This window comes from Bidens hawaiensis, unplaced genomic scaffold, assembly GCF_021521415.1.
Source record: "Bidens hawaiensis isolate Kalapana, Puna unplaced genomic scaffold, B.hawaiensis_p1.1 tig00012010_1, whole genome shotgun sequence".
NCBI lineage: Eukaryota > Viridiplantae > Streptophyta > Magnoliopsida > Asterales > Asteraceae > Bidens > Bidens hawaiensis.
The window spans coordinates 375,705-390,536 of NW_027491964.1; the positions used below are offsets into that span (position 1 = coordinate 375,705).

Below are 14,832 nucleotides of genomic sequence, written 5' to 3' on the forward strand. Positions count from 1 at the left end.
GAGGCTTTTACTAGAAAAAAGTTCCTAAAAGTCCGATCCAATGTTTCAAAGATGTTTGGGACGAAAATTTAGAGTTTCCCGGAAAAAAGTAGAGTTTTCCAGCCAAAAACGTTTTTCTAACGACTTGCAACTAACGGCATTAGGTTAGAATATTGTTAGTTGCGGACCGTTTGGGGACAAATATGATAAAATGTGAAATCGTTATCCTCCAATTCGTTAGTTAGAACCGACAACGACAACCAAAATATAATAGTTGAGATAAATGAAACCAATACACCTTTAAATTTATTTAAATTTATAAAGAAACATTAAACTTCCATTGGTTTTTAGCCTCCAGAATATAATCTTGAAAGTCAGTTCACCCCTTGAGTTAATAGGGTAAAAGATCTGCAAGTGGCAGTGAACCCGACATAACCCGAGTCAAGGCTACAGAGGTAGGGTTGGCAGTTGGCTTGGCTGCATTTAAAGTTTTAAACCCAAGGCTACATCACCAATATATTATTATTACAATTATTCTACACTATGCATTGCCATATATATGTATCCTCTCTAGGAGGCAACTCAAACCTTTTAAACACCTCATCTTCTTCTCTTACCTTATACCATTGGAATTGCTTCCTTAATCACTCACTTAATATGTTGCGTAGTGTCACTAGCTCTAGCTCCACAAAGGCATCGCGGCCATTGTTGGCGTCGGTCCCAATCTCGGGCGCTCAGTTGCCCGGAAGTTCGCTCACGAAAGATACACCGTCGCAATACTCGCTAGAGACCTCGGTATTCTAACTCTATCATTCAGATCTGTAGTACCAGCTACTAATTAGTCTGTGTCTAACTGGTCATGAATATTAATGTTATGACTTAAACATTTATGAACGTAGTCTTGGAAATATAAAACATTAATTTGGTATTAAAAAAATGGCTAGCTATGCAGCTATTTTCCGTTTGCCTTCTGTCTTGACGTAAATAATTAACACCAACCATTTTCAGGGAGGTTGTCAAGATTCGCGGATGAGATAGCGAGGGAAGAGAAAGCACAAGTGTACGCTATTCGTATCGATTGCTCTGATACTCAAAGCGTACGAAAAGCATTCGAAGGTGTCTTGTCGTTAGGTTTCGTCGAGGTTTTGGTTTACAACACGTACCAAGCAATTCCATGGCAATACGGCGGTCCATCTAGCTTCACCGACATTCGTCTAGATTCGTTTCAGAAGTCCCTAGCCGTCTCTTCTGTTAGTGCTTTCCACTGTGCTCAGCAGGTACACATGACTAACTAACATGTCATTGTTTACTGTTCTTACACTTTGTTTAGTAATGTTTGTAATTGTAATTATTTATATTTGCTCAAACACTATCAGGTGTTGCCGGGAATGATCGAAAGAGGACGAGGGACCATATTATTCACCGGATGTGCTGCTTCTCTAGCGGGGGTCGCCGGATTCTCTGAATTATGTGCGCATGCATCTTTTATATTCTTCAGTTCATCAATCTTATCATAATCAATATTCTTTACATTTTCTACACGTTTTCAGTACGATATTCGTTCAAAAATTCCCATGTAATAAGTGTTTTATCAAGTTGGATCAACAAGAGTAAATTTATTTGTTGATCATGCACGTTTTTAAACAAGTGAAACATTTATATAACTATATATCCAACATAGGATTATACAAACAATACTAATTATTTTGTTATAAATGTTACATAGGTTGTGGCAAGTTTGCATTAAGAGGATTATCTCAATGTTTGGCTAAAGAATATCATCCACTTGGGATACACATAGCACATGTCATCATCGATGATGTGATCGGTTCATCTCGGTGCGTTTATTGCCTATATAAATATTCTTGACATATTATTTTGTTGACAAATCAGCAGAAGAAAATCAGGTTTGTCAAAGTTTGATTGGTTTCTTAATTCTTTTTGAAAGAATGGATCAAAAGATATTTTTTTATTTCCTTTGATTATAGATTCTTCTTGATAGCCATCTTTTGTTGTCATCGTCAACTATCCTTTCAATGATTGTAGAATATACGATTTCTGTTTTCTTAGTTATCTTAAACCCTACAAAAATGACTTTCATCATGATCTTTCGAAATGTTTGTAATCCATCGGCAATGATCGATCAAACGTGGGTAAAAACTTCATTAAGTGGTTAATGATCGATATTGCTGACAGATCATCTTTACAATATTCATTGACGGATCATGACACGAACCATATCGATGTAACAACGATGGGTGTTGTCATTGCGTCACCGATCGATGACATGCTGTCGTTATGTCACTGATGGGTTGCCGACGGTCTTTTTTGGTCATGTGTTTTGTCGACTGATTGCTGCCAGATGGGAATCCACCCATGCCCATTTGTCAAGCGATCCGTCATATCTCAATGTGATATGTCATTGATTACCAATTTATCAACATTAACAGGTACAAATTTAATTATAATTTTTTTAATTTGAAAATTTGACCTATTACGGTGATTCGTTCACGTGAAACCCATGCCCATTTGTCAAGCGATCCGTCATATCTCGGTGTGATATGTCATTGATTACCGATTAATCAACACTGACAGGTACAAATTTAATTATAAGTTTTTTTTTATGTGAAAATTTAACCTATTATGGTGATCCGTTCACGTCCGTTGATAAAATTTCCGTCGATGAAAGTTATTTTCCTAGTAGTGAAATGGTCATTTATCATCACCAATAATGACCATATGTAGTGATCATGTTTTTTTGTTTTTTTTAACATAAGAGAATTATTACTATATAATAATTAACAAGTTTCGTGCCGCTTGGCCTCTTATTGGACCAAGTGGCGGATAACTACCACATCTAGTTATAATATTAACTGATTAGAAGTAACGATCCAGGCCCCCTTTCTTTTTTACATTTTAGTGCGTTGATATTATTTTTTTAACGGCAACTCACGCTCTTTAGTTTTAGTCATAAATTACACTTTTGAAAACTACGGAAATTGAGCTCACACCTCTAGGAAAAGTAAGGCTTATACAATTTTTTTGTTACCCCTAGACCAAAACACTTTGGAGAGTTGATATTATTCAATTTCTGTCTTTTAAAGTTGGAATATATGTGTAATTGTATCTTTTGATACCCTATAAAGTTTTGGATTCATATTCTTGTTCCTATCTCTTTCAGTCAGAAGCGTAAAGTAAACTCAAAAACCTTCAAATTCTGGTCCCATACATATTCAATCTAATCTAAGCTTCACGACCAACGAAACGAAGATACTATTAAGATTAAGACAAACATGCATTTCATTTTGTAATGCTGCTTTCATATGATAAACGAATGATAAAAGTAAACTTTAATTACTTACTTCATTTCTAAACAGTCGGATGATTAGTTATTTGTTCAGTCGTTCGTTTGCTTTATGATCAAAATTCAAAACAAGCGCAATTTATTTAACGCATGTTAGTCCCGAGACTAGATGTTTGAATTATTAACAAGCTTTAACCTTTTTATCAATAATTGGGTGACCCCAGAAAAAAGTTTAGAAGAGTAGTTTGCAACGTCATATTCTGTTCATCATTGGCTAGATCAACTTTACACTACTGGGACCCACATGCATCTTGTCTTGTGATGACGTGCTACTTTCTTTATCTTTCGTTCAGCCAATTGATCGAGATTGTTTGCTAGGTTATTTCGATTGTGAATCAGTTGTCATTTTGTATATATGTATTGAAGAGGAAGGTCCCCGCAAAGCCCAGTTGGACCCGCAAGACACACCTTGAAGAGGTACGTCTGCGCAAAGACCGGCTGGTTCCGCAGGACCCACCATGCTCAGAGAGAAGACCTTACACGCAGTAAGCCAGCTGTTCCCGCAGGAAAGCCTCCCTTGGTACAGTACCCTGCCTGTTCCCGCAGCTATGGGTACAAGCCAAGAAGGAAGGCTACCCGCACTAACAGTAAGGCTACACGCACTAACAGTAAGGCTACACGCATAAGGCACTAACTCTTATACTTCAGTAATGTCACCTGAAGAAGGAATGAGCAGGGCGGAAATATTCCCGCCCAAAAGAGCCAGTCCGTACGCTTCTGGAAGATCTTTTGTACTATACATGCCAAGGTATGGACAAAATAGACAAGATCTGACCAAAGCAGCCCATGAATCAATCACAGGGTAACAGCTCACCGACAATAGTACGAGGAGGAGCACGCTCCAGTACAAAATGTCACTATCAGCCGCTGCCTACCCACCAACTCCCATCGTGGCACGTACATAGCCCATAGTTGGTGGAAAAGGAATATTATACAGCTGGCCGTACCTGCTTGGAAACCTACCTTCCGCTATAAATACTCCAACACCTTGGAACGGTATCAGGATCTCATATGATCTTATCTACTCTCTAGCTATTTCTCTCAATATACACTTATATTCAGAACAATCTAGTCTGATTCTCACGCCGGAGGGTGGTCACAAGGAGGAACCCCCCCTTCTCAGTGACGAGCTCACGGTGTCTGTTTTGCAGGTCGAGAAGAATAACCATCTTTGCCGGACCTGACCCTCGTAGGAAACATCTACTTAACCCTAAGATTATTCGTAATCTGCCGGGGTCATTTTGTGTTTCTTCATTGGCGCCATCCGTGCATTAAGCTAGAACTAATTCTTTTTCTCGGTTTTTTCAAAACTTCTAGAAAGATGGTTAAGGTTACTCCGATGCCAAGGCCACCGAGTGACTAAGAAACTCTGGTAACCACAACCCCAGCTACTGGGGGGAACACCGGTGAATACACAACTTTTACGAACACTACCCCGGTTACCCACGCCGGGGCAAGTGCAGTGAACAACCCTCCCCTAGGATTCACTGATACCCAGGTAGAGAAGCAACAGACGAGGCTTCCCCGCCAAACACTGGATCAAGTTAAAGCTTGAGCGGAAGCACGTCAGAAAGAATTCCAAGCTGAGTTGGATGAACGTTTATGTTTACTCCAACAGGCTAATGACGAATTCGGAAGCACTCGACAACAGCTCAACATGAGCAATGATTGCGAGTATTCGGATGATGAGTGGGAAGAATCTGACAGTGACGCAAACCCTCGTCATAAGGCGAAAGGGAAGCGTAAAGAAGTAGACTTCCGCTCGAAATGAAATTTTGGAGAAACTTTCAAGCCAAAGAGCGCAGGGGAAACCCACGTGACTTCTCCAAAACTTTTAGGCCGACTGTTGCAAATGCGGGAACGTCCAAGTTTGCAAGAGACATTGCGGAAGCAATTGCTCCAAAGAGTGCCAAACAGATGTCCAACATAGGCACTTACGATGGCGTATCCGACCCAGACGATCACTTGAACAGATTCATAGCGGGGGCAACCGTCAGTAATTGGACGGAACCCACGTGGTGTTACATGTTCCAAATGACGCTCGTCGGGGCAGCCAGAGCGTGGTTTGATCGTCTACCGGTCCACCACATCTATGATTGGGCAGACTTCCAGCACAAGTTCAGCCAGCACTTCAGTCAACAAAAAAAATATACTGAAGAGCAGTGGACGATCCTCAACTACGTCAGAGAGGAAGACGAATCTTTGCTAGACTTCATCACTCGCTTTAACTCAAAGAAGCTAAGTCTGGGCACCATCAGTGAAGATCTTGTTCGCGCCGCTTTCATCCAGGGCGCTGAGTACCCAGAGCTTATCCGCACGTTGACGGGTAAAGATGGCATGCCATCCACGTGGGATGCCATCATGACGGCAGCTAAACGCTTTGCCGAGACAGAAAAGCAACTGGGTAGAAATCTTCCCCAGTGCACAAATCTCTACACGCAGAGGACCAGAGAAAATAACGTCCGTACCGCCCGACAAAATAAGAAGAGGAAGCTTGGTATTTGGCAGTCAAGGATAAACTTTGACACCTCATCCAGCTCTCGCCCTCTCTTAGGCGGAATGGAAAACACGCACTCGTCAAACCGGAATCCCAGATGGACGCCACTCACCAAAAGCGTCACCGAGATATTTGCCACCGAGAAACTCCCATGGCCGAAGGCTCCAATAATCCGGCAGCGTCACAACACCGATCAGAGCAAATCCTGTGACTTCCACGGGACAAAAGGCCACACTACAGAGGAATGTACATTTTTGAAGGATATTGTCGAAACATTCGTCAAAGATGGAAAACTTACACACCTCGTGGCGTCAATCAACAACGGTGGGAGGAATGACAATCGGTACAAGGGCAACGGACGAAAGCCCGTCGACATCAGCATTCACACGGTTCATGGCAACGTTAGAGGAAGAAAACGACGAACAACAGAGCCAAGTGCGTGGAAGGAAGCTGAAGTGCGCTTCCCGCGTGTGCCAGGAGGGCCCAACAAAGAAGGCCCCATAGTCATCAAAAGCCAGCTGGGGCACTACATCACTTCCCGCACTCTTGCTGATAACGGCGCTTCGTCAACGGTCATGTATAGGCAGTTTTTCGACAAGCTAGACGACGAAGACAAAGAACGCCTAGAAACGGTCTACGCCTCAATGGAAGGGTTCGATGGCAGCACAAACACCCCCTTGGGTATCCTATCTTTCCCCATCACTCTCACGGACGGGAAGTACTCCCGCAAAGAAGACGTTGACTTCGTCGTAATGAGGAAGCCACACCACACATACGACATCCTCTTCAGGAGAGATGGGATGGCAAGATTTAATGCCGTGGTGTCTTCAGTCCATGGCATGATGGGGTGGCCAACAGCTGAGGGTGTCGCGATGATCTCGGGTATTCCCCAGAATTTGGTGAGCGATAACGGCACCAACTTTGCTGACAAGAAGCTACAGAAGTGGCTGAAAGAACTTCAAATTACCCACACCTTTACCTCAGTGGCACACCCGCAGGGTAATGGTGAGGTGGAAAGAGCAAACAAGAGCATCGTCGACGTCATAAAGAAAAGACTCTTGGAGCATAGATCCGGCTGGGTGGACAAAGTTCCACACGTCCTTTGGGCAAACAGAACGCTAAAAAAGGCAAGCACGGGCGAAACCCCGTTCAGCCTCACCTATGGCACTGAAGCCATGGTCCCAGTCGAAATCGGTCTACCCTCACCAAGGGTCATAACTCAACCAGAAGACAATGATGCGGAAAGACGGTTAGACCTTATGCTAACCGAAGAACGCAGAGACCTAGCCGCAGCGCGTGAAGAGAACTACAAGCGACAAATGCAAAAGTACTACAACACGCGGGTAAAACTCTGCAACTTCAATGTCGGAGACTACATACTGCGTAACAACGAGGCTTCGAACCAAGAACGCCCAGGAAAGCTGGTCCTGGTCTGGGAAGGGCTACATCATTAAAGAAGTTTTGGGAAAGGGCGCATACCGGATCGAAAGGCTCGATGGCACCCCATCCCAAGAACATGGAATGGAGCTCAATTACGCAAATGTTACACGTAGATCAATTCCAAACTTGTAAAGAAAAGGCCTAGAGCCACTTCTAATGGAAATGATTCTCCTTTATCACATTGTGTTGATAGCCTTACCTTTATACTTATGAACTGACCACACTGATATGCCGGTATTCACTGCATAAATAAGTGTGGGAGGAAGTAAGTCGTTGCGTGTGGAAAGCGGCACAACTCGCAAAAACACAAAAACAGTAAATATTTCTAAGGGGAAGATAAGGAAAACCTTCACGCAGGTCAGATATAGGCGAAGTTTGGTCATCCTAAGTGAAAGTGACGGTTCTACCCGCACAATCATGATAGAGGAAACAGAACATTAACCTATTATCCGACGCACGTCGAAAAGTTAACTTATCCAAAACACTTAGAAAATTGCTAAGTTAAACTAAAATATGCATGAGCAATTCATATAATGTTTACAAGGCAAGGCGTTAACAAAATATTTATATTTACAATAACAATTCAAACATTACAAGAATGGCTAGGTATCTACCCGCCTACAAAAATACAAATCTATCCTAACGGTTGGAAGGGATCTCAAGGTTCAAGCTTCAGGACCACTCCCTCCAAACCCACTCGAACCCGCACCATCAGTTGTCTGCGGCGGTTCGAGGAAAGCCTTGAGAACAGCTAGCCCGTCATCAGCAGCCGCAATTTCGTTCACCTTCTCCACAACCGGATGCGGAAAGGCAACATACTGGTTCACGACTTGGTCGTAGGCAGCTTCAGTGTCTACATCGTGTAAAGGAAAGTTGGAAGACGGGATGCCCTTCTCTGCAAATCCTAGACCAAGCAGGAAACCAGCCTTCTCCCCATCCTCATGAGAAGCGTTGAGGGCTGCACTCATGGCATCGTCATAAGATGTGTTCGCAAAAATCCGATGCACAACCTACAAAATACATACATATATATATATATATATATATATATATATATATATATATATAACTTTTCTAAGTATAAAGAAAAGCGTAAAGAAATTATGGAGCTACGCGTACCTGCGGCAACGCTTCTCGTAGAAGCCATTCCTTAGTGATCAGAGCTTCTTGGAGGATAGCTTGAGCTTGATCGCGGGCGCGTTCGGCTTCATTCTTGTTGAGGTTGGCAAGCAACACATCCTTAGCAGCAGCCTCTTCAACGCCCTTGAGCTTGCGCTCAGTGCGATCAAGCATACCCTTCTGATCCAGGAGCTCTTGGAGCTTCTTGGCATCTTCTAAAGCCAAAGCATCATGAGCCTGCTGAAGCTTCTCTAGTTTGGTTTTGAGCTCTTCGTTCTCAGTGCGCAGAGGCTCAGCAACGACTTCAGCTTTGGTGGCCTTCTCGGTCGCATTACGCGCAGTTTCCTTGGCCAACCTAAGCTGTTCATTAACAGCTTGGGTAGCCTTGGAACGGGCCTCATGCCTGGCCTGAATCTCGACCTCAAATTCTTTGAAGGCCTTCTCCTTCTCCGCTGCTGGTGGCAGCAAGCCTCTTGTTCTCTTCCCGCAATGCTTGCGCCTGAGCCACTTCCAGGCCACGCGCAGTCTTTAACTTGTCGTTTTCACGACAAAGTAGCTCGACGCGAGGCTGCATCCGGGCAAGGAGGATTCGGAGCTCATTGGACAGCCTACCCTCCTGGTAGCTGGCCATTGCCTCTCCCAACACACCGCTCGGAGCGGCATGGCGCGCCCAGTCGACGCAGTCTGCAGCCGTTCGGAGGGTCGTTCCCCGGCGGATATTCCACCGTGGAGCGTACACCTCATTGGAATCCGAAACTGCAAAAACAAAAAACAGTTAGGAAAAAAATGACAAAATTGGATAATAGGTCAAAACAACCCATCACCCGAGCCTAGAGGATATCCATCCAAAAGGTCAAGGAGATGGGAAGGAGGCAAAGATTGGACCCCCTCATCAACAGAGGTAAGTCCAGGGGTCCCAACCCCAAACATACCTGAAGAACCGGCCATGGACGAAGTAGTCGCTGACACCGGAGGGGGCATGGTAGAAGCCACCGTGGTAGTGACCATCGGAGGTGAACTCACTGGAGATGAACTCACAACCGTGGTCGCCGCTGCAGACGAGCTTGCAGAAAAAGTCACCGCCGGCCCAGTGAAGGATGCGGTGAAGATGGCACTGACGGCCGGCGGGGATGAAGTCATAACTGGAACAGTTGCCTCAACAGTATGGGCAACTGAACCAGCACCGAAAACAGGCGCAGCCGCCTGGGTCATCGCCTCGGATAGGTTGACCAAACCTATCGTCGTGGGTCCTGAACCGCTTCCTCCCGCAATGCTCTGAAAAGCAGATACGTCCACTCCTGCATAAAGAACAAAATATTAAAAACAATGGCGAAAAGAAATGCGGGAAAGGTAAAAAATTATACTTACGGGTTTTCTTAATCTTGAAAGACCTGATGGACGGAGACGAACCCGATGGAACTGGTCTCTTCACGCCAGTCACCGTCGCAACGCTTGGTTGCTCAGAGGTGATAGCCGTCTCAACCTCCGAGACAATGGTCTCGCCACCACCAAGGTCCCCCGCCGCCTCCTCACTCTCAGTCTCGGAATTTGACTGATTCCCCAGGTCGACGACGGAAGCGACCTTCGCCTTACCCTTCCCGCCAGCAGCCTTCTTCTTCCTCACAAAGAAGGGCCCATCTGAGGATTCCTCATCAGAAGATGACAAAATCAGAGGAATTCTAGCAGAAGTTTGAGCATGAAGAGGACGAGGATTGAAGAACTTATTACCTGGCCGAGTGGCGCTTAGGATCTCATGACCTGCCGGATAGACTTCTACGAACCTATCTGCAGTTTGCTCCAAGATGGGCAACTCGTTCTCGTCAAGATCACGAGTACCCAACCGTGCGGGACCACCAGTCTCCCGCGGATACAGGAGCGATTGCAAGTCATTCCCCTCTAAAATAAGAAAAAGACAAGTGTTAGTAGAAAAACCCTAAAACAACACAAAAAGTGGGGCATACCGTAAGGAATAGAGCTCAAACCGTATTCAAGGACGATGGGTATTTGCGGCGTCCCAGACCCAACATCCTTCCACACGCGGCTCATGCCGAGCATCACCATCCCACCCTAACCTTCCACACGCGGCTCATGCCGAGCATCACCAACGGGAAGGCTCATGCGATGACGCGAAACGATAAACCGGAGTCTGGATCTGGGAGATCTTGGCGAACCATTCCGCCTCCTGGTAATTGGAGGCGTGAAGGTTAGGGAGCGCCTTCCCGTTCTTGAACGTCATCGCGATGGGGACGACACGAGCAGAGATGTAGAAAAACTCCCGCTTCCAAGACCGAAGACTGCGCTCGGTAGCGCAGATCTTCAACCCCTTGATCCGAGTGACCAGGGTATACCAACCCTGGATGCACCTCCAGGAGTAGAAGGTTATCAAGCGGTCGACGCGGGGCTCGATGCCCAGAATACGGCACACCCATTCGAAGTGGCGAACTTTAGCAATCTCCATCGGGTGCACCTCCGTAAAATGCACACCGTGTTTTTCCAAAACACGGTATACGAACTTCGTTAATGGGAATCTAAGATTCGCATATATGAAGAATGAGGCATAAACCCCTATCTTGCCCTTAGGGGCATCATACACCGTCTGGTGGGGCTCCGGAAACTCAGGCTCGTAAGGATCGAGCATGAACTTCTTGACGATATAGTGGTATAAATCGACAGAAAGAGTACACTGGCACTCGCCAGCAGTACTCTTATCGTCCTTATCAGACGTGGACGTCGGGTTCTCGAGGTATTCATCGGACTCCTCGACGTTAACCTCGGGATCATGTGTAGAAGACATTTTTTAGATGTTAAAGAGAGCGATTTCAGGAGAATGCTCGACAGAAAAGTTAGAGTATTCGCCAGAAATCGCTTAGAAGAAGAAGAGTGAAGTGAAAGTATGGAATGAGATGCACCCTCTCCCCCCTTATATACTCATCGCAATGAATGCGATGAATTTAATGCGGAGGAGAGAGAAAGCGCAGGTGCAATGAAACGGCGACACGTGTGGATAAAGCAAGCTGGAAACAGGTGTCAGAATGGCGCGTGACATGAAACTCGCGCCCACAGCGCCTGAAAATGCGTCCTGATTGACCACATGCTGTCACGTCGTCATAACTTCCTGCACGTCCTGAAACCGTCAGAAGACGCCAACGTCCCTTCAGCCGTTTGGATTGTCCTTATCCTTTCACCAACTCTTCGAATTTCAAAAAGATTCAAAAAGATTCAAAAATAAGAGGGAATATACCCCCTTGAAAAACAAGAAACCATAGGACAAGTGCGGGTACAGTGTCAAGGCGAAACCCTTCACATACTTAGCACTTGCAGGGAATTGAAGCCAAGAATACCTTGGAAACCAAGGAACCATAAGACAAGTGCGGGTACAGTGTCAAGGCGAAACCCTTCACATACTTAGCACTTACAGGGAATTGAAACCAAGAAGGATCCTATGGGCCATGCTTGCGGAAAGAGAAATAGCATCCCCGCATGGCGGGAACGTTGAGAACTAGATTGTTTGAAGCTTCAAGGTGGAAGTGGTTGTTTAACATAACTGATCACTATGTCAAACTACCAAAACCTCGTGGAGAATCTACACAAGTGAAACTCAACACTCCCGACCTGCGAGGAGGTTACACACCTACCCGCATCATACCCAAAGATCAGGCAGAAAAGTCGGAAATTTCTGCAAGTGACATTAGGAAAACTGCAGGAAGAATCCCCACGGAAAACCTTAAAAAACAAAAACCCCTCTTTAAAACCCCTTGCTTAAAGTCCAAAAGTTCACCTCACTTATTAACAATTCATGAGAAGAACAATGGACTGGGGGGACTTGAAGAGGTAGGTCCCCGCAAAGCCCAGTTGGACCCGCAAGACACACCTTGAAGAGGTACGTCTGCGCAAAGACCAGCTGGTTCCGCAGGATCCACCATGCTCAGAGAGAAGACCTTACACGCAGTAAGCCAGCTGTTCCCGCAGGAAAGCCTCCCTTGGTACAGTACCTGCCTCTTCCCGCAGCTATGGGTACAAGCCAAGAAGAAAGGCTACCCGCACTAACAGTAAGGCTACACGCATAAGGCACTAACTCTTATACTTTAGTAATGTCACCTGAAGAAGGAATGAGCAGGGCGGAAATATTCCCGCCCAAAAGAGCAAGTCCGTACTCTTCTGGAAGATCTTTTGTACTATACCTGCCAAGGTATGGACAAAATAGACAAGATCTGACCAAAGCAGCCCATGAATCAATCACAGGGTGACAGCTCACCGACAATAGTACGAGGAGGAGCACGCTCCAGTACAAAATGTCACTATCAGCCGCTGCCTACCCACCAACTCCCATCGTGGCACGTACATAGCCCATAGTTGGTGGAAAAGGAATATTATACAGCTGGCCGTACCTGCTTGGAAATCTACCTTCGGCTATAAATACTCCAACACCTTGGAACGGTATCAGGATCTCATATGATCTTATCTTCTCTCTAGCTATTTCTCTCAATATACACTTATATTCAGAACAATCTAGTCTGATTCTCACGCCGGAGGGTGGTCACAAGGAGGAACCCCCCCCCCCTTCTCAGTGACGAGCTCACGGTGTCTGTTTTGCAGGTCGAGAAGAATAACCATCTTTGCCGGACCTGACCCTCGTGGGAAACATCTACTTAACCCTAAGATTATTCGTAATCTGCCGGGGTCATTTAGTGTTTCTTCATGTATGGATGTTTGTATATATATAGGAAGAGAGGTATATATGTATATATGGTGTGGATACTGGATACACATTATATATATATATATACGGAGTATAATATATTTATTTTCCTATTGTTGTCTTCTAAAAAGCTAATCTTTCATTATAGATTAGTTTAAAATATATAGAAACTAGGTATAATATTATGGAGGTTATGTTTGTGATAGAACATGATGTGTTATATTGGTATGCTATTTGTTGCTCACTTATGCATGCAATTTTTATTTTATTTATCACATCAGCATAAAAGTCATGGTGGAATATCATAAAATGACTAGCATCTTAGTTTTAATTTACATCTAATCCGTGTCTTTTTCGTTCTTAGATCGACTTGGTTATCTAAGTATTATACAATCCGTATATACTTTGATGGAGAGTAGAAAGTTGTTTCAATATATATATATATATACTTGTGGCATGTTTTGGACACTTGGTGTTCATTAACATTAATATCACATGACTAAAATATGGAAAAACGGGTTTTGCAGCGCATTATCGATGCCACAAAGATCAATGGTTGGGGAACACGAGAGTGTAGGAGGGGACGGATCTATCGACCCTGATTCGGTGGCTCGGACCTACTGGTATTTGCACATTCAGCCTCGGGCTGCTTGGACTCAAGAAATAGATATTCGCTCACCCAACCCAAAATTCTTCTAAAAAGATGTAGCACACATATGATCATTGTATATTACTTATCTTTTACTTGATAGTTTGTTTTGTGTTTACTTATATATATGTGTGATGTTCTTGATTCAACCATTTGAGCTCATAACTTTGGAAATAGAAATTATTGTTGTACAAGTTCCAATACATAGGATGCCCTTGTGTTGGATTTGACTATATATTATTACTTCAAATTTTATTTAAGTTTGATGGTGGCTTGATGATACATTAATGACCAATGATTAGATGTTTACATTTATGTGGAGCATGCCAATGTGGTGGTTAACTTTCTTTTCCATGAAAATAACTCTTACATGTTAATTGTATGTTTCACTTCTATTGTTTCGGATCCATGACATTTTCGGATCATACCTTAATGAGTAGCAGCGGCAACAAGCTATCGACAGGTAATAGTTAATCGGTAGCAAAAAGCTAAGTCGATAATACAGTAAGTCTATTAACAGTTTTGTGTTGTTAGTTGGAACTAACAGTAGAGTAGGTGCTAATTGTCAACAGGAACGATATTCCTGTTTTTAGTTTATGTGGTTGTTATATTCATTCCATGTATCTCTCGGGTATAACCCGGTTTAGTACCAACACACCAAACATATCGAAATTGACATCCATTTTGTCCGCTACGTTCAACGAGGCCGGATTCAGTATTACATGTATCCGGCCACACATTATCAGTTCGCCGACATCTTCACCAAAGGATTACATTGTGCTTTTATTGACGACTTCTGCACCAGTCTAAGTATCCATGATCATGCAGCTTAGACTGAGGGGGCATATTAGAATGGAAAGATTGTATATAATATTTCTTATAACACCAACGTGAATAATATTAGTGGATGGAAAAATAGAGTTGGTCACTGTAAAAACTCTCATTGCTATTAGTTATAACTGCGGTTTTGGTCCATGTGTTTTGTCCAAATTTGTGGTTTTCATTTCACTTGCAATTAAACCCGAATTCACTAATCCCGTTAAGTCTTTAAATCCATCAACGTGTCATTCATGTGAGGGGAAGTT

At 43.9% G+C, this 14,832-nt stretch overlaps 1 pseudogene across 1 annotated transcript; it reads left to right on the plus strand.

Annotated features, from left to right (window-relative positions):
* Positions 1–636: 636 nt before the first annotated feature.
* LOC143539729 (uncharacterized) lies at positions 637–14,021 on the plus strand (annotated as a pseudogene). Its single transcript, XR_013136490.1, has 5 exons — positions 637–774; positions 988–1,256; positions 1,356–1,449; positions 1,706–1,817; positions 13,626–14,021. The product of XR_013136490.1 is annotated as an uncharacterized LOC143539729 (transcript).
* Positions 14,022–14,832: the final 811 nt, after the last annotated feature.